Source organism: Canis lupus, chromosome X, assembly GCF_011100685.1.
Source record: "Canis lupus familiaris isolate Mischka breed German Shepherd chromosome X, alternate assembly UU_Cfam_GSD_1.0, whole genome shotgun sequence".
NCBI classification, from domain to species: Eukaryota; Metazoa; Chordata; class Mammalia; order Carnivora; family Canidae; genus Canis; species Canis lupus.
Genome location: NC_049260.1, coordinates 7,259,948 through 7,278,766, shown reverse-complemented (window position 1 = coordinate 7,278,766; position 18,819 = coordinate 7,259,948). Strand labels below are relative to the sequence as shown.

Here is an 18,819-nt window from a genome sequence, read left to right as displayed (position 1 = left end):
CATTGCATAGCTAGACCACATTTTATTTATCTATTTACAAGTTGATGGACATTTAGGTTGTTTCCACATTTTGGTCTTCCTAATTTTTAAGATGAGAAACCTGTATTGAAAGAGAGCATTCAGAGCACCCCTAAAATTCTTAGGCCACATCTTATTTTATTTTGTGAATTGTCCATCACCTCTATTTTGTGTTGCAAAAAGGATGTATTAAACATTGCCTCTTGTGGCTAAAAAACTGACTCTAGATATGATGAACTTAGGACTATGTCCTTATGTTTTGCTGTTACTTAGTGAGCCTGTATAGCAGTAGCTAAATATCACATTTAATTGTGTGGACATTGCAAACTGTACCATTTCAGCAAGGAATAGTGATAATACTTAACGGCTAAAAGTGCTGACGATGTGATTTTTGGTTACTTTTTCTTCTCATATCCCGGTATACTTTGAGCTTCCTCCAGGAATCCTGCTGTAGTGAGAAGTTTCCAACTAAAATATATTTCCACTACTAAGTTTTTTGTTGTTCGTCGTATTAGTCAGCTTGGGCTGCCATAACAAAATACCACAGACTGTGTGAGAAATTTACTTTCTCACAGTTCTGGAAGCAAAGAAGTCCAAGATAGAGATCGAAGTCCCAGCCAAGTTTGGTTTCTGGTGATGGCAGTCTTCCTGACTTACAGACTTCTACTTTCTCAGTGTGGCCTTACAAGGCTTTTCTTCAGTGCATGCAGATGCAGAGGGAGAGAGCTTTCTGGTGTCTAAGGACACTAACCCTTTTGGGTCAGCCCCCTCCCTACCCTATGACCTCATTCAACCCTAATGACTTTCATAAAGGCCCTATCTCTAAATACAGTCACTTTAGGGATTAGGGCTTCAATATATGAAATGAATTTGGGGGAGATGAAAATGTTCAGTCCCTAATATCCATTAATTGCAGAGAAGAGTAAACTGTCCATTAGGGGTCCCAGGCTGGTTCAGTCGGTAGAGCATGTGACCCTTGATCTTGGGGTCATGAGTGTGAGTCCCATGGTGGGGGTAGAGTTTACTTAAAAAAAAAAACTACTAGAAAAATAAACCGCCCAGTAGAATTTTTGATCACTAGCAATGAACTTTTCTGGTGGTTGAATGAATATTGGGAAAGAATTTGTATTGGTGCAAACTTGAGTTTGCCTTCGAAAAAACACTGGTATTTATTCAGCTTAGTCATGGACTCTGAAAACCGTGTACACTTAAAGACAAATAAGCAAGATAACTAAAATAATTCTTAGTGTATATATGATTTAAATCATTCCAACGAACTTTTCATATGGTTCTTCTTCACTTGAAATAATAAAACTATGCATTGAACACAGTTTGAAGAAGATGGATCTTTCTGAACAGATTCTCCACAATTTTTGGAGACATACCATAATAAACATTCTTTTCACAAAAACAATTTCAACTTAGGATTCTTGACAGCTTCATTTTCAGGCAGTCAGCTAGGATGAAAATTGAGCTGCCCAAAGAGAGTTGGCAAAATAGTTTACTTGCTGTAATTAAAAAAGGGGAAATTTCTAAACCACAGTCGTCTTCAATGCTAATGTGAACAACCTGAATGTTATTTCCAGTGGATTTTTTTATTTCCTCATTCTTGGCAAGTTGGTACAGCTTTGTGCAGTTGGGAATCAGAAAGTTTTTCCCTGAGATAGAAATGCTCTTTGTGTTAAACACACAGTGGTATAATTATCCTACACTTTCACCGCACACACTCAGTGCCGAAACCCAAGTTCAATAATTGCAAATTTGAACACTTAGCTTTACACCTTTAAAAAAATCATAGCAACTATGTACTTCTGGCAGAATATTTCATGTGGTCAATGTTATTTACTTATACAATTGGAAAATGACTTGATTGCAACCATGTTGAAAATCTTTGCAAGGGTACGAACTTTTCTTACATTGGATTTTTCTTTATGGGAATAGGTAACTCCAATTTGTGATTTTATTTGGTTCTGCTCAATGACACAATCCAGCCTAGGAGACATGCTAGACAGACCTTGATACAGAAAATAACAAATGCAAGGATTTAGATTACAGATCCTTGCAGATGAACTGCTGTAGTGAACAATCAGTGTCCATTGGACTACAGCGCTCAAGTTAGTCCATCACTTGGGTATTGGGCACACGAATAAGTAAGTCACTGATAACTTCCAGATGTTTTACTTTTTCAGCTGCTGCAGCATCTCTTCCACTTTCCCCTTCTTCTTCTTTAAATGGAACAGTTTAAATTCTGAACTCCCCAAAGAAACTTTTCCAAGTGCTTCGCTTCTAATGTACCAATCGTGAAATGGCACCATTGTGTGCTTGGGAAGAGACAATGGGGGCTGCAGGGGATGCTGGGAAACTGGGGGAGGCCAGCTCCCTATTCTGTCCACCTAAGCATGCTAAAGGGGTGTTTGGGCAGACTTGGGCCACTGCCTATTGTGTGTATGTCAACGTCTTATGCGAAGACGAAGATGCCTTTTGAATGGCTTCACCGTTTTTGCCCGTCTCCATGGGTCCTATTTACCAGCCTTGAGATGCAGATGGAAGTAAAATCCTAACTCTGTTCTGGCTGAGATGGAAGGACTAAGGAGGGATAACACTTCAGCACTAATGGGATTCACACTTTGTTAGAAAGTAGCCTTGTTGCTCTAACCTTTGCTTGCATCAACAGCGGCCGCTTTAGAGTGAGTATTTGCTTTTCTTCTTGCCTGCGAGGTTATATTCATTTCTTTTTCCAGCTTAATGGTCTGCCTGTTCTGGATTTTACGTGTTTTTTTTTTTTTAAAGGAGTTTCCAGCACTGCATTCTCAATGGTTTGTGTTCAGGCTTGCAAGCCACCCTCTAGTTGTCTAAAGAAATGATTTTTGGTCTTCGGAATTTCAAAGCAGTTTGTTTGTAGATGGCATTAGAAAAAAATAATGCTAAAGTCTACAAATTCCTTTTTCCCACTGGTGATGGAAAAGAACATTACCTTTGCATATGTAGACTTCACATTATCACAGAGTAACAGTGACCTGGGTTGGTTTTTTTTTTCCTAATCATTTAGTCAAAAATATTGATTCTTCTTTAATTCTATCCATCCAAGGCAAATCCGGTTCTTTCCTTATGAGAGCTCAAAGCTGCCTCCCTTAATCCGTTATTTGAAATCCCACTTTCCTAAATGTAAGAAACTTTCAAAAAATTTCTCTTTACCCCCATTTCCTATACTCAGACCCTCTTCCTATTCCACAGTCCATGAGATATAAAATATGTATAAGGAAAATTATAACAGTTATCGCTACATTATAGATAAACCTACCTTTCAACTGCATTACAGTAAAACTTGATTAAAGTACCGAGCTAGGCACTTGACCTAATCTACATGCAAGTGTCTCTCTATAAACTGCATGATGTTAGGTGAAAAGATCCTGGCAATTCTTTAATGTATTCAAAGAGTGTATTTGTGATTGCTGGAATTACAGACTCTGTAGTGTCCAGAAATTCATTTTGCCTCTCAAAGACTGAGTGCAGCACTGCCAAGAAGTAGAACGTAATTCTTCAGGAGGAAGGGGCAAGGTAACTGCTCTAGGGAAAGACCAGCCGCACCTATCAAAACAGGGCTACAGAAAACTAATGATGGGTCCAGTGTGAGTCTCCAAGTTTAAGTCATGAAGGCAAAGCTCCAAACTTCAGCCTTCAGGTTGCAACAGAGCTGCTGCTCAAAAGGGCAACTCTTTGTAGTGGGCTAGGGGGAGGGCTGCCCAGGGTTTTCATCATTTAGTGATGGTTAGAACTGGTGAGGCCAGCCGGTGGAATAAAAGCGTTGGTAAAGTTGTTTCTAGACAGGAGATAGCAGTCCTGCCTGTTTGCACAATAGCAGCATGACGTGTCCATCTGGTCTGTTTTATGTCGACACGGGAGGCCTCATCCAGGTACCAACAAGGAGTCCATCACTCTACCCTCTTAGGTTCAATGCCTGGTACCCTGCAAACTAAATTGACAAAAGACAGATTAACAGAAGAAAAAAGTTTATTGAATATGCACTTTGTGGGGAGGGGCCTCATAGAAATGAAGTGAAAACCCCAAAGAGGTTATCAGACCTGGAGGCTTAATACACTTATTTTAGCAAAAGGCTATAAATTGGGGCCACCAAGGTGGTTCAGTCTGTTGAGTGTCCTATTCATTTTGGCTCATGTCATGATCTCTAGGTCCTGGAATGGAGCCCCAAGAAGGGCTCCCAGCTCAGTGGGGAGTCTGCCTCTATCTTTCTCCCTCGCCCTCTGCCCCTCCCCACTCTGTGTGCGTGCACTCTCTCTCTCTCTCTAAAATAAATAAAATCCTTTTTTTAAGATTTTATTTATTCATGAGAGACAGAAAAAGAGAGAGAGAGAGAGGCAGAGACACAGGCAGAGGGAGAAGCAGGTTCCATGCAGGGAACCTGATATGGGATTTGATCCCGGGACTCCAGGATCACGCCCTGGGCTGAAGGCAGGCGCTAAACCGCTGAGCCACCCAGAGATCCCCTAAAATCCTTTTTTTAAAAAAGGCTGTAAATTTGTGGAGAAGTGACAAGACAACAGAAAAGGGTTTCAGACTTCTAGGGGCAGTAAATGGTGAGAAGGCAAATATATGGGGGAACCTGATGGAGGATGAGGATTATTTCTGTAAGACTTGTCTATGCAGATTTTAATCAGTACTGCCCCCGCCCCCGTGATAACAGTTGTCTCATCCTTCTGATACTGGAAAGTGGAGGGGGGAACCCGGCCTACAGGAAATGTCTGCCCTGCCCTTAGACAGACAGAGGAGAGCAGAGAGCTTTTTCTGTGTCTGCTATTTCTCAATGGCTTCAGCTCAAAATAATCTTTACGCCAAAGTGGCATATTTTGGGACAGCACCTTCTGATCCCCTTTAATGGGTTATGTGGCAGCATAAAGTGGAAAGTGGGGTCACTGAGAATGTTGACCCCCTCACTGTTGAATGGCACCCCAATACCCTTCCTGAATCCCTTTTAGTTCAACATCCAGCATAGCGAACTCCTTCCTATAAGGGCAGTGTATTGTACTATTAACTGTATGCTCTGCCCAGAATTGTGCACTTGTCAAGACGTAAGCTGTGCATTTCAATGAGATCCGTTTGTGAAAAACTAAGATGGACCATTCCTTACGTTTTCTTTCATTCGAGGTTGAACACAGATCGGTGTTATGAGACCATTTCAGTTCTCTGTTTCTTTTGGATGATGGCAGAGGGTCAGGGCAGGACCCAGCACAGCAGAAGGCCAACACATGACTGGAGCCTCCCCAGTCAATGGTCTTCCAAACAGGCTTGGACCTCAGCCTGCCTGAGAGGGTCATGGCTCCGTGGAAAATGTGTTCTCTCCACCACTGTCCAACTTGTTGGAAAGATTTTAGAAAGACACATATCAAAGGTATGCATCATAGCACTCAGGAGTAAGACACAACTGGGAAAACCCATGTCGAGACTTTGAAGTCTGTGTTTCTATAAATGCTCTATTTTAAGGGATTCCATCAGTGCTCCTCAAGAGGAGGAGGAAGGCACTTCTGGCTTCCAGGGGACATGTAGCAAAGGCTGGAGAAGTTTTTGGCAATTACGGCTGGGATGTGGGTGCTGCTACTGGCATGTGATGAATGGAGTCCAAGGATGCCGCTGAACATTTTATAATGGCCGAGACAAGCCCCCACAAGAGAGAATGATCCAGCCCCAAAGGTCAGTGGTGCCGCGATGGAGAAAATCTGCTTTCCATCACCGCGCATCGCAGGTCAGCGTGCACCCACCCCCTGCCTCCCAGCCACCGCTCCGAAAACAAACGGCCACCGCAGGACACCGCAGACACGGTGCCAGGCCTTCAGAAAGAGGCCAAAACCTGCAATCAATTCATGAGCATTTTCTGTGTTTTTATTTTTTTTTTTTTTTTTTTTTTTTTTTTTTTTTATTTTCTTTTTTTTATTTTTTTATTTTCTGTGTTTTTAAACAAATGCACTGAATCGTCAGTAAAGATACTTGAGCTTTTCTGTTTTTTATGAGACTTCAAGTGGACTTTTTTAATGGAAAAAAAAAGTCGTCGATGATGAGTGGACACAGGCAGTCCTGTATCAATCATCTCCCTCGGTTTCCTTATTTTGAAAGCTCCCGCTAAAGAGAGACAGCGCTCATCCCCCAGTTCCCTGCTCCCAGCTTCTCTTGGTTTCTCTTAGGGTTTCTTCTAGGTTTTGTTTGGACTCGTGATTTGAGTTCAGGGAATGTCCCCTGAGGCAGTCTGGGATCCAGTCCTTTGAATGTTGATCCTTGGAAGGATCAGTACAGAGCCATTAAGAGCTGGCAGTGGGGTCCCTTTGTAGAAGAAAGTCCGCATTTTCTCCCCGCCGAGAGAGCCCCGTTAATCCATTGTTTCTATTTCTTGGAGGAAGTACCAGATTTTTGTAACTGAAAAGCCAAACCACCTGGTAGATGCCTGAAGGAGATGGAGTCTCCCACCTCGCGATTCTTTTACAAATGGATAAGTGCTACTGGGGACCCGAGGGGGTCCCCGGCACCCAGTGTTTTTTGAAATGGACGGAGGTGCAGCAAACAAACAAAAAAGCAAAGGTAGATGAGAATTGTTCTAATAATTACTTTTCCAAAAACAGTTAAAAAAAAAAAAAACCACTGGGATTGATTATGGACAGAGCTCAGCCTTCTGTTTGTTCCAGGCAACGCCGTCATCAGCAGGAATGTACTCGAGTCAGACTGTTGCTAGCCGCCGCTCCGAGCCCATGCGATTTGGGGGTACATCGTCCTACAAACGAGCCTTAGCCTTGCTCGCCAGGCCCTCCCTGGTGTAATTAAGATTTTTCAGGTAGCAAAATTTTTTAATTTTGATGGGCCTCTATCAGTGACTTCAAAAATAAATAAATAAAACTGATTAGAATTATATCTTCTCTTTAACCCCCAAAGCCAAGTTATCCATCATTTCCACGTATAATCAATAGTTTTAAAATTGCTAGTGAGATATTTTGCACTCTTTTCGCCCACGAAGCTTTTGAACCCTGGTGTGTGTTTCTCCACCTGCAGCCCACCTCGGTCAGCCTGGCTCCATTTCAAGTGAGCAGGAGCTTTCGTGATGGACAGCGCCACCCAGCCTCGGCCCATTTCTCTGTTTGGTCACCCTCCCTCACGCCACAGCATGCCAGCCTCCGGGAGCCTTCAGCTCTGTCACCCCAAGTGGTAGCCTCTCTTAGTTTTGCTCTCCACCATCTCTCGCACCCTTCCTGGTTGATTCCTGTGTATCCTCCAGAAGCTGGTTCTTTTTTGGGGGTGGGGGGACCGTTGGGAAGGAGAAGCCTTTCCTCTGCCCCCTTGGGCGTAGGGACTGGGGGTCTGCACAATATTAGCAAGAGAACAGGCAGCCTGTGTTGACCAGGGTGGGGCCCAGACACATGGCAGGGCTTGGTGACCAGTGACTCACAGAGGTGGTTAGAATTTGGGGTTTGCATACCTAACTTAGGGGGAACGGAGTGGGGAGAAAAGAATTCTTTGGGAGAGTTTATTTAGGAAAGCCAGATGGGCTTTTAGGAGAACAAATGAGAGCGGAAAGACATTTAAGGTACTGCTTGCTTCTGCGGGTACCAGTCGTCTTTCATTCTTCTCCATGATCAGGAAACTCCCCCGGAAAGGGGATTTCTGGTAGATTTACTCTTGGTCTCTCTCCTAGGAGCAGAAGCCATTCTGAAAAGAATTTATGGCAGTCCTCATAGCCCAGAAGTTTCTGCTTTTAGTCAGATAAGGAAAGCTCTGAGAAGACTTCCCTTCCGCATCTGTTGAATCTCAAATGTCTTCAGCTGAAAATAACCTTTGCACTGGGGCGCCTGGGTGGCTCAGTTGGTTGGGCATCCGGCTCTTGGTTTCAGGTCAGGTCCAGATCTCAGGGTCCTGGGATAGAGCCCCTGTGTCGAGCCCCGCATCCGGCTCCACACTCAGTGTGAAGTCTGCTTCTCTTTCTCCCTCTGCTCCTTCCCTTGCTCTCTCTCTCTCAAATAAGTAAATAAATAAAACCTTTAAAAAATAATAATCATAATCTTTTCACCAATTCTGGAGTTCCAAGTGGGTGCTCACAAAAACTTAGAAGTTAGAGTTTGCTACTTCACTGTAATGCTACTTATGCCTCCTGTTCCATAGTTCTCGCTCACATTATTATTCCCTCAAGTTGAGGTTTTTTTCTTCCCAAATAGACTATAACCTCTGGAAAGCAGGAGCAGCACTGCATTTCCTAGATGTTAAAGTGAACTCATCACCTAGGACAGTGGGCTGGCACATAACAGTTATTTGATAAGTATCAACTAAATATAAATACTCTTGGAGGAGAGGAAAAATAATTTTTTTCTTCTACCTTTCTATGTTCCTTAGTGGCTAGGGCATCTGTAACAAAAGATTAACAAGAGAAAGCATATATTTAATACACATTTTACCTGACACAAGAGACTTCATAAAGAAATGAAGACCCAAAGGAATAGTTAAACCTGAGTGGTTTTATGCTAGATTTGATAAACAGCTACACGTACTGCTCAGCAATAAAAACCAATGGAGTGACAATCCATGTTACTACATGGACGAGGCTCAAAAACAGTTTATTTGGTGAAAGAAGCCACACACACACACACACACACACACACACACACACGACCGTGTATTATATGATTCTATTGATACCGAGTGTCCAGAAAAGACAAATGTATAGAAACAAGAAGGAGTGGCCAGGGCCTGAGGATAGGAACTGGAATAAACTGTAAACAAGTGCAGGAGTCTTGTTTGGATGATGGAAATGTTTTAAAACTGACTTTTGGTAATGGTTGCAGACCTTGGTAAATTTACTGAAAGTCATTTAAAATGGGTAAATTTTATGATGTGTAAATTGTATCTCAATAAAATTGTTAAAGATAAAAATAATGACACTTTTAAAAAGACACAATGTAAAAATGTATACATATTCAGTGTAAACTCAAGTAATTGAATGTTGTCTCTATCTATCCATCTACCTGTTGGCCTGCCTACTTACCAACCTACCTATCAATAGGGGTATCAGACTGTTAATAGTGGTTAATACTTGGTTTTTGAATTATAGGTGGTTATTTTCTTAGTTTTTTTTTAATATCCGATTTTTTTTAATGCTTCAAGTTTTTATTTAAATTCTAGTTAGTGAACATACTATCTAAATTTTCTACAGTGAACAGTCATTACTTAAAGCAACTAACTCACAAACTGCGGGTGGGGGGGAAGCTTTTTAGAAAGATGAAGGGCATTTACTCTTTTGCAGAGAATGTTGTGGCCTTCCAGGAAGGCTGGACCTTGATGCACAACATTCCTACAGCGCATGTCCCATCATAGAGTACCTGCTCAGGGAAGATCAAATTTACAATTGAATGACTGACTCTGCATTAATAAAGTATACGTGTCTGTGTGCGTGTGATGCAAGTAAACAATGATCCAATCCCCCAGAAGAGGACGGCAGACCCTAGTTTCCAGAAAGAAGAATTGTGTTTATTCAGGATGTTAATGATTTTGTCATTAAGTGTTGACAGTGGAACTCTTTTCCTAGAGAATCAGGGCTGAGTTCATCCATGTATTCTTTTAGAGTAGTGACCTTTCAAGGGTTGGAGTGAGGGCTCTAGCAGGAAGTAGTAGAGATTTCAGTTGGGGTCAAGTAAAGGGAAATGACTACTGCTGAATACAAGCATGACAAAGTTTACTAAAAGCTGGTTACTCTTAAACCAGTTTATCAGTTTGGTTAAACCATATTCTCAGGACACCTGGGTGGCTCAGCGGTTGAGTATTTGCATTCAGCTCAGGGCGTGATCCCGGGGTTTGGGGATGAGTCCCTGCATCGGGCTCCCTGCAGGGAGCCTGCTTCTCTCTCTGCCTGTGTCTCTGCCTCTCTCTGTGTCTCTCATGAGTAAATAAATAATCTTAAAAAAACCAATACTCTCCTCCTGGTGTCACACCAATGACTCTCATTATATTAGGACTGTTTGTTTATTCCAGCTTCATCCAATGCCTGACTCCCTGACCGTTGCTCTCTTACTACAAGAACTTCTATGTTCACATTGGCCCCACTACTAACATCTTGGTTTAACAGTGCTTTCAAAGTATTTGTTATATGAGAGGTTGGCAGTTTTCCTTCCAAAAATAATTTGTATTTCACATATTTTTAAGAATATGAATGTTTGGGAAAAAGGGAGTGACTGTGTAACATAATGCATTACATGCACATCACAATTTTGCTTTTCTGATATACTGGTTCCCATTGAACTATATCCTACTATTTCAGTGGTTAAAAAGGGAATTTATTAGGGGTGCCTTGGTGGCTCAGTCGGTTAAGCATCTGACTTCAGCTGGGGTCATGATCTCCGGGTCCTAGGACCAAGTCCCATGTTAGGCTCCTTGCTCAGGAGGGAGTCTGCTGCTTCTCCCTCTCCCTCTGTCCTTCATCCCCTGATCATTCTCTCTCTCTCTCTCTCTCTCTCTGTCAAACAAATAAATAAAATCTTTTAAAAAATAAAATAAAATATTAATTTATTATTACATTCATCCAGGACTAATTTGGAGACAAATTACATTTATTTTAATGAGATATCTTATTTTTATTATTTATTTACTTATTTTTATTGGAGTTCAATTTGCCAACATATAGCATATCACCCAGTGCTCATCCGTCAAGTGCCCCCCTCAGTAAGATATCTTATTTTTAAGAAATAGTTGTATGCTCTTTTGTTATCATAAACTAAAAAGAAAATTCTTATTTTTAAAAAGATTTTATTTATTTATTCATGAGAGACACACAGAGAGAGAGAGAGAGAGAGAGAGAGGCAGAGACATAGCCAGAGGGAGAAGCAAGCTCCATGCAGGGAGCCCGATGTAGGACTCAATCCCAGGGCCCCAGGATCACGCCCTGGGTCAAAGGCAGGCGCTAAACCACTGAGCCACCCAGGGATCTCAGAAAATTCTTATTTTATATCCCTTAAATACTTTACATCAATTAAATGCTTACAGATAGCTAAACAATAAATTATTCTAACAAGCAGAAAAAGGAACAAGTGTTTTGCCAACGAGCATTCTAATTAGCTTTCAATTATCTAAAAAAAAAAAATAGGTCAACCTTTGTGACAACTCAGATTATTGCCCTCTGAGGTTCATTTTGATATACCTTCTAATTTTCTATGAGCATTCGTTATAAGAATATTATAAACGCACTATCTTTAAAAAGTTGAAATACAATCCCATCACAGAAATATAACCAATGTTCACGTTTTGGTAGTTTCCCTTAGACTATCTTCAATACAGACACAAACATAAAGCATAATTCATTTCTATCCAAAGACTTACTCAACAAATGTTTATTGAGTGTCTATTACGTGCCAGTGTTATTTCTACTGGATGGCATCATATTTGCCATCATATTTCTGTCAACTCAGCATTCACTGTCATTTGAATGTCCTTTCATGTCAATAAATCTGGATCTGCTATATCCTTCCATTGGCTGCATAATTAAGAAAGATTATACTTTCTGAACTAGTGACAGCAACCTTTTTATTCACTGCCCCCTTCTGAACCTTGTGCCCCACCAGGAGGTAGAATCTATGTCCCCTTACCTCGAACCTGGGTGAAGGTCTATGACTGCCTCAATCCATCAGAAGTGATGCCATATGCCTTCCAAGAGGGATCCTAAAAGGTGATATGGCTTCTGCCTCGCCTGCTCTTGGGACGCTCACCCTGGGAAGCCAGCCACCACATTATGAGGAAGCCCATCCCACACAGGAAAGGTTGTGCATAGGAGTTCTAGCCAACAGCCCCAGCTAAGGTCTCAGGCAACAGCCAGCATCAACTGCCAACCATGTGGTAAGTGAGTGCTCAGATGATTCCAGCCTCTAAGCCACAGTAGCTGATGCCAAATAGAACAGAGGTGGCTGTCCCCACCAAGCCCTTCCAAAATCACAGATTGTGAGAAAAATGCACACGGCTTAAGTCAGTAAATTTCCAGGTGGTTTGTGGCACAGCAGTGGATACCAGGAATAGCAGTGTTTCTCTGAATGACCATGTTGCAACTTCTGTAGCTGATTCCTGACTATTAGACCTTTCAGTTGTGAGTAGTGTTTTGATGTTGTTGTTGTTGCTTTCCTAATATAAATATCCTTTGTGTATATGTGTGTATACAGGATGATAGGCATAGCGTGATTTTTTTTCATAGCGTGATTTCTTCAGTATTATTTCCCCAAAGTAGAAATGCGGGTCAAATGATCTGCTTATTTTAAGGGATTTTTTTTTAAGATTGCATTTATTAAAAAAAAAGATTGCATTTATTTAATAATGAGAGACACAGAGAGAGAGGCAGAGACACAGGCAGAGGGAGAAGCAGGCTTCCTGCTGGGAGCATGATGCGGGACTCGATCCCAGGACTCTGGAATCAGGACCTGAGCCAAAGGCAGACAGTCAACCGCTGAGCCACCCAGATGCCCCTAAGGGATTTTTTTAAAGATTTATTCATTTATTTGAGAGAGACAGCATGACCAGGAGGGGCAGAGGGAGAGGGAGAGAGAAAGTCAAGCCGACTCTGTGCTGAGCGTGGTGCCCAACATGGAGCTCGATCTCACAGCCCTGAGATCATGACCTGAGCCAAAACCAAGAGTCCAACACCTAACCAACTGTGCCATCCGGGCGCCCCTGAGAGATTCTGATGCAAGTTTGGGGCAGTTCACTTTAATGTAGCTTTAGAGGCTCAGATATCTATGATTTAGAAACAAACTTTAAATACTGTGGCAAAAAAATATATATATATATAAATAAATAAATACTGTGGCAAAATCAGTCACTAGAAATGTGATAACTAAAAAGGAAAGATCATTGAGTATAGGAAAAACCACTGATATTTCTATCAAAAAGAAGTTCTGGCTTTTAACTTAAAGCTAATACATTCAAATATTTAAATTAAGAAGAAAAAATGATTATGCAAACATGAATTTTGAGGGTGAGAGTCTCTTACTCAAGTCTGATTATGTGTTTGTCGCATATAATCCCCAGATGGATCCCAGACCCACTTAGTCACTTAATATACCACACTTCATAGTAAGATAACCTTTATTAGATGAATTTCAATTGCAAGAACAGAAAGATATCTTCAAGTATAGAAATTTCTAGGGCTTTCTGAACACCAGATAATTCTACTGCAGTGTGAAATCCTTGAGTAGGGTTTTACCTCTGAGTCAGTGTTGTCAGATGACTCGCCACAATGACTTGACTGGTTATAGAGAACAGATGGGAGCTGAGAGTTACCATGTGACCGGAGCTGGTATAATTATAACCTAAAAATGTTAAGTGCAGAAGAGTTTAAAGGCAGTGCTTTAAAATTAAGTTCTGCAAATTTTTAGTTTCGGGGCTATTCTAATATTAATTGTTCTTACTAAGTACATATGTGTGTGCATTGCTTGTCACCTTCCAATATTAATAATAATAATAGGTTGGTCTTTTGGTTTAGAATTTGCCAAGTGTTTCCGTATTTGTTCTCCTTGCTTTATTTAATCTTCATAACAAAGCTAAGGAGTTATCACTCTGTAGATGATGAAAGCAAGTCCAGGGAAGTTAAATAATCAGACAGGGACGACCAGGATTTGGACACAAATACTCTGATCTCAAGTTACCATCTTTTAAAGTAGAAACCAGGGGCATCTACCCCATCTTCTTAAGACTATCTCTTGCATTATGCTAAAACTCACCATGAAAAGTAGGGGTCAGCAACTTTTTTCTGTAAAGGGCCAGGTAGTAAACATTTTTGGCTCTGTAGGCCCTGCAGTTCACCACTCAGTACAATAACTCAGCGGTGCCACTGTAGCTGGAAAGCAGCCATGGATAATATGCAATGAATGGGCATGGCTGTTCCTCATAAAACTTTATTTACAAAAACAAGCAGAGGATCCTTGTGGTCATCAGGGCCTTGGTTTGCTGACCCCTGACATGAAAGAATGAGTAAACACAGAGGAGTCTCATGTCCACTTCTTCCCTTTCCACTCTAGTCACTCTCTCTCCCTAAAAGAAACTATTTTTATTAGATTCTCGTTTACTCTTCCAGACGTCCTTTTTTTTTTTTTGCAAGTACCGGCACATGTGTATATAGACTTCCTGCTGCACTTTCCTCATTGCTCTCAGCCCATGCCCTCCTCCACACTCTGTTTTGATTACCTGCACATTCATCCAGATGAGTGCTTAGAGACTGGACATTCCTTTCTGCAGGTGCACAGTACTTTAATTAATCAGTCTACTGCTGGGCATTTGTGTAGTTTCCATGATTTTGCTCGAATGTGTGACATTTTGTGCTTGTACTGATGAATCTGTGGAACAGATGCCTAAAAGTGGTATTGCTGGATGGAAGGGTATATATATCTGTCAATTTACTATTTATTGCCAAATTCCCTCCGTATTTGTGACAGTATTTTGTACTCCCACCAGCAACCTGTGAGAGTACCTGTTTCCTCAGAGCTTCACCATTGGTGTATGGGGCCAATCTTTGGATTTAGGCTACTCTATCAGGAAAGAAATATATCTTGGTATAGTTTTTAATCTGCATTTTTATCTTACTGCAAGTAAGAAAGAACATCTTTCCATACATTTCTGGGCCAATTATACGTCTCCTGTGTTTCATAATCACTGCCCATTTTTCTTTTAGGTGGTGGGTTTTCTTCTTTTCATCGTTTAGGCAATTGCTAAACATGAAGGAGATTGGCCCTCTGTCCCAGTTCATCATTTCTTTTGATTTGGCTTATGCTGTGTTTTGCCATGCAAACGGTTTTTAAAATTTTTATGTAGATAGATTTACCGATCATTCATCACTAGATAGGTAGATATGGATATAGGTGATACAGATGTAGATATAAATGAGAGATAGATAGATAGATAGATAGATAGATAGATAGATAGATAGATATGAAAATGTTCCATGTAGATGTACATATAAGATGTAGTAGGGGAGCAGGTGCCTGGCTGACTCAGTCGGTGGAGCATGTGATTCTTGATCTGGGAGTTGTGAGTTCAAGCCCCATGTTGAGTGTAGAGATTAGTTAAAAATGAAATCTTTAAAAAAAGATGTAGATGTGGATGTAGACATAGATATCTTCTGGGTTTTTTACTCTCCTTGTGCTAAACATCTAAACAATTTAAATGGGTGAAAAGGACAAAGGTGACGATGTGAGTCATAAAGATAGGAGAGCTTTTATTTGCAATAAGTTTGTATTCAGTGTGCGATTGGATTTCCCAAGTATTATTTTAAATGTTACGATGGGTGATGCATGCTAGTACAGAGAATAACTAAGACATGGAATAGAGCAAAACGGCCAAGGTCAATTCAAGAGCTATATATTGGTTGATAATGCAGAGAAGGAAAATCTTTTCTGGTCAAGAAAACTGTGATATTAAATGAGTTCCAGTTAAGTCTGAAAGTCTTTATACAGACACTTAAAATCTTTGTGTTTGCTTACATCCGATTTTAATGCAAAATCCCTTAAATCACATGTAACAGAAAGATCTTAGTATCATTGTGTGAGCGTTTAATGGTGATATAAAAAACAAGCAAAATGTCCCTTTTGTAGGTTACTGAGGATATTGAGTCCTGCACTTTTGTCTGGTTTTGCCTCATTCTCTACCCAGTATATTCATACCTTGCCCTGTGTCTATTACCCCCAGCAAAGCAGAATCAGAAAACAGAAGTTAAGGACAGAGAAGTTACAGCATTTGCCATGCATCCCAGGTTCATGTTTGCTATGGAGATGGCATTGTCACCAAGCAGAGGCAGTTTTCTTTTGAGAGAGGAAAGGCTGGATGGCGGCCTGGGGTAGGGGGTGCACACAGAACCGTGATGTCACAGATTGCATTGTCTCTTGGGAAACTCATCCATCAAACCGTCACCTCTGATTCTGTGCAGGGTCACTACGGAAAGAGGCGGCGTGCCCCAGTTTGGGCATTCTGAAGTGTTAGTATGTGGTAGAGCTGGTGGTGTGAAGCCGATTCATTTTGTTTCAAAGGCCCAAATGGCATGCTGCCGAACAGAGACACGAGCACAGCAGCGTCTCCTTAGAAATAATGACTCCAAGGCAAACAGCCCTCATTGCAAAATGTAGAACTGTGCCATCTGCTTGTCTCCTCTTTGATTTATTCGTTGCGGGGGTTTAAATGATGTAATAGGAAGGTAAGTCTTCTTTTTTAAATCTTGAGGGGAGAGGGGCCCATTCCGGATTGATTATAGCCTATCTGAACTGTATGTAAGACATTTGTCTTCAGTGAGAAGGGGATTTGGATTTACAAGGTGTGACTATCGCCGTGAAATACAAGGGCGAACCCTGTCCTCTGGGAAGAGCAGGTAAACTGTAAATCTTAGAAAGGGTCATGCCTTACAGCTCAGCAATTTACTTTTCTTTGCTGTTTCTTAGGACACGATTTTTCCAAACCGAAATTTTGTAAAGACGGTCACTCGCAGCATCTTTGAGAGAGCGTGCAGACCCACGTTTTCATATTTAATAGTGGGCCTCTCCTTTGCGTTTTGGTTTGTCTTCAGTTTGGGGGTGGGGGGCAAATTCCAAGCAAGCAGCTGCTCTAAAGTGTCAAGGGCTCAAAGCGCTGGGTGAACCCGGGCAGCTTCTAGCTGATTTCGGCACAACTTGTTTTGCAAGAGTTCTGTCCTGGGAGGGGGTGTACAGAGGTATCCGAGTGGCAGGAAGTTTGAGGCTGAGCCACCTTTCCCATCCCTGGGAGGCCCTGCCTGGTTGCGTGTGCGTGTGTGTTGGCGGGGTGGGAAGCTCAGAATGCTCATCCCATGGCCTGCCAGGGAGCCGTCCTGGTCCCGGGTTCGGTACCAGGTCTGTCCTGTCCCCGGGGAGCACGGAGGCCTGGAGCCTCCGCGAGGATTCGCCGCAGGGATTAAAGCGAGCAGAGCCCGTCCGGCCCCCTCCCCGCCGCTCCCCAGGGGGGGCGCTTCTGCAGAAGTCATCTGGTGTGTGTGCTGGTTTTCCTTGTGAGAGGATTAGAGAGTAGGAGAGTGCTTTGTGAGAAAAATCCCGGGAGAGGTTGCTGGGGAGAAACCAAACAGAGGGAAGGAAGACTTCAGCTGTCTTGGTCCTTTCGCTCAAGTGACTCAAGCAACCCAGGTCCCTGGCCTAGAGCCGCCGGGGGGCTGTTTCCCTTCGTCTGCCCTAGGAGACGCTGGTAAGGCTCCTGTTTGCTTGTTTGGCTTTTCCTCTTCTGAGATGCTACGATAATTGCTTTATTAAAAGGGCCCTTGTTGGAAGGAAGGGAAATTGGTGGGCGATTCTGGGGACATCCTGCATTGTCTCTGCCTAACGTATGAGAACGGCGCTGTGTCCCCGCACAAAGGACCGGTAGCCGGAGCATCATTTTACTTTTCCCAAACTTGATTAGCATCACTTTCGAACAACTGACTTCAACAAAGCCTATGCACGCGCAGAAACTGTACTCTGTGTAGGAATGCGCCTATTTATCGGATCATCATGTTTTTAAAGGGCTTATATCTAAATTGGATCAATTTGGAGGTGCGACTGCGTGGGGGAGGGGGGGAGAAAATCGGGCCTTTCTGGAAAATTCCAAATTGTCTGTTTCCTGCAGCATGCATGTTTCACCTGTTTCGTAACTAGGGCTGTGCAGACCCAAAGCACTGCTAATAAACCGAATAGTCTCCAAAGTAAGTTCCAGACAGGGTGAGATAAGGGGAGAGGGGGGCCACTAAAATGAGGAAAAGGAAATTTTGAGTTAGTCGCGTAGAAGTATATATTCTCAATGTGTTCCTCAGACAGTGTTCTGATTGGAAAGAAGAAATGAGGAAGCCACTGGGAATCAGAAAGTTTAGGTACCCCGTCTCCTTCAGCATTTTCAAGGACGCAGCTTGCCAAATCTTATTTGGCACAGATTACTCCCTAAGATCCCATTTTGGTATTTTCTGGATTGATTTTGGTGTTTCTGTGGGATTTTACATATATATATTTATACATTTATAAGTGTTTTGTATTTTATATATGTATTTATACATAAATATATTTATTTTATGTATGTATATATAAAATCCTACACAAATATATATGTATATACACACATTTTGTTTTATATTTATATATTTATATACCTTTTTTTAAAGATTTCTTTTTTATTTATTCGTGAGAGAGAGAGAGAGAGGCAGAGATACAGGCAGAGGGAGAAGCAGGTTCCCCATGGGAAGCCTGATGCGGGACTCCATCCCAGGACCCCAGGATCACAACCCTGGCAGAAGGCAGATGCTCAAGCACTGGGCCACCCGGGTGCCCTTTATATACATATTTGATATTATATGTATATATACCCTTTTATTATACCATGGGAAAGCTAAGCCTGAATGGTTTGGAAAAGCATTAATTCAGTATGAGGCAAATTATCCTGCAAACTAACTACCACAGTCCTTCTGAGCTGCAGTATGTGTGGAGAAGATCTAAGCAACAGACAGCTGTTGTCTCCAGGACCGAATTCCTGCAAAACCCTGCCGGCCCCTCCCCCGCCCCACAGGGAGTGGGTGGTGAGCTCTGCTGTTGTTTTTCCCCCTGAGAGAAAGTTTGGATGCTGCCTAATGTAGCTGGCTCTCTGCATTGTGGCTCCTCCTCATTAAAATAAAACTAAAAGCCATGCTCTGTGCAAAGCTCTGATGGCAGATGTTTAGTTTCTAAGCTTAACATATTCCAAATACTGCACTTCAGATCATTCCGATTGAACCTGTACATCATGAAAACAATGATCGAGTATAATGATTCA

The 18,819-nt window shown here is 41.9% G+C and overlaps 1 protein-coding gene across 3 annotated transcripts in view; it reads left to right on the top strand.

The window, feature by feature from the left end:
• The window catches only part of MID1 (midline 1), a 356,780-nt gene that overhangs the window by 127,405 nt on the left and 210,556 nt on the right, over positions 1–18,819 (top strand). The window contains exon 1 of one of the 3 annotated variants that reach the window (XM_038586807.1): positions 16,845–17,232. The exons of the other annotated variants lie outside the window; for them this stretch is intronic. The gene's annotated coding sequence lies outside the window, so the exon portion shown is untranslated. Of the gene's footprint in view, positions 1–16,844; positions 17,233–18,819 lie in introns of those variants that run through there. 3 annotated transcript variants of the gene reach the window in all.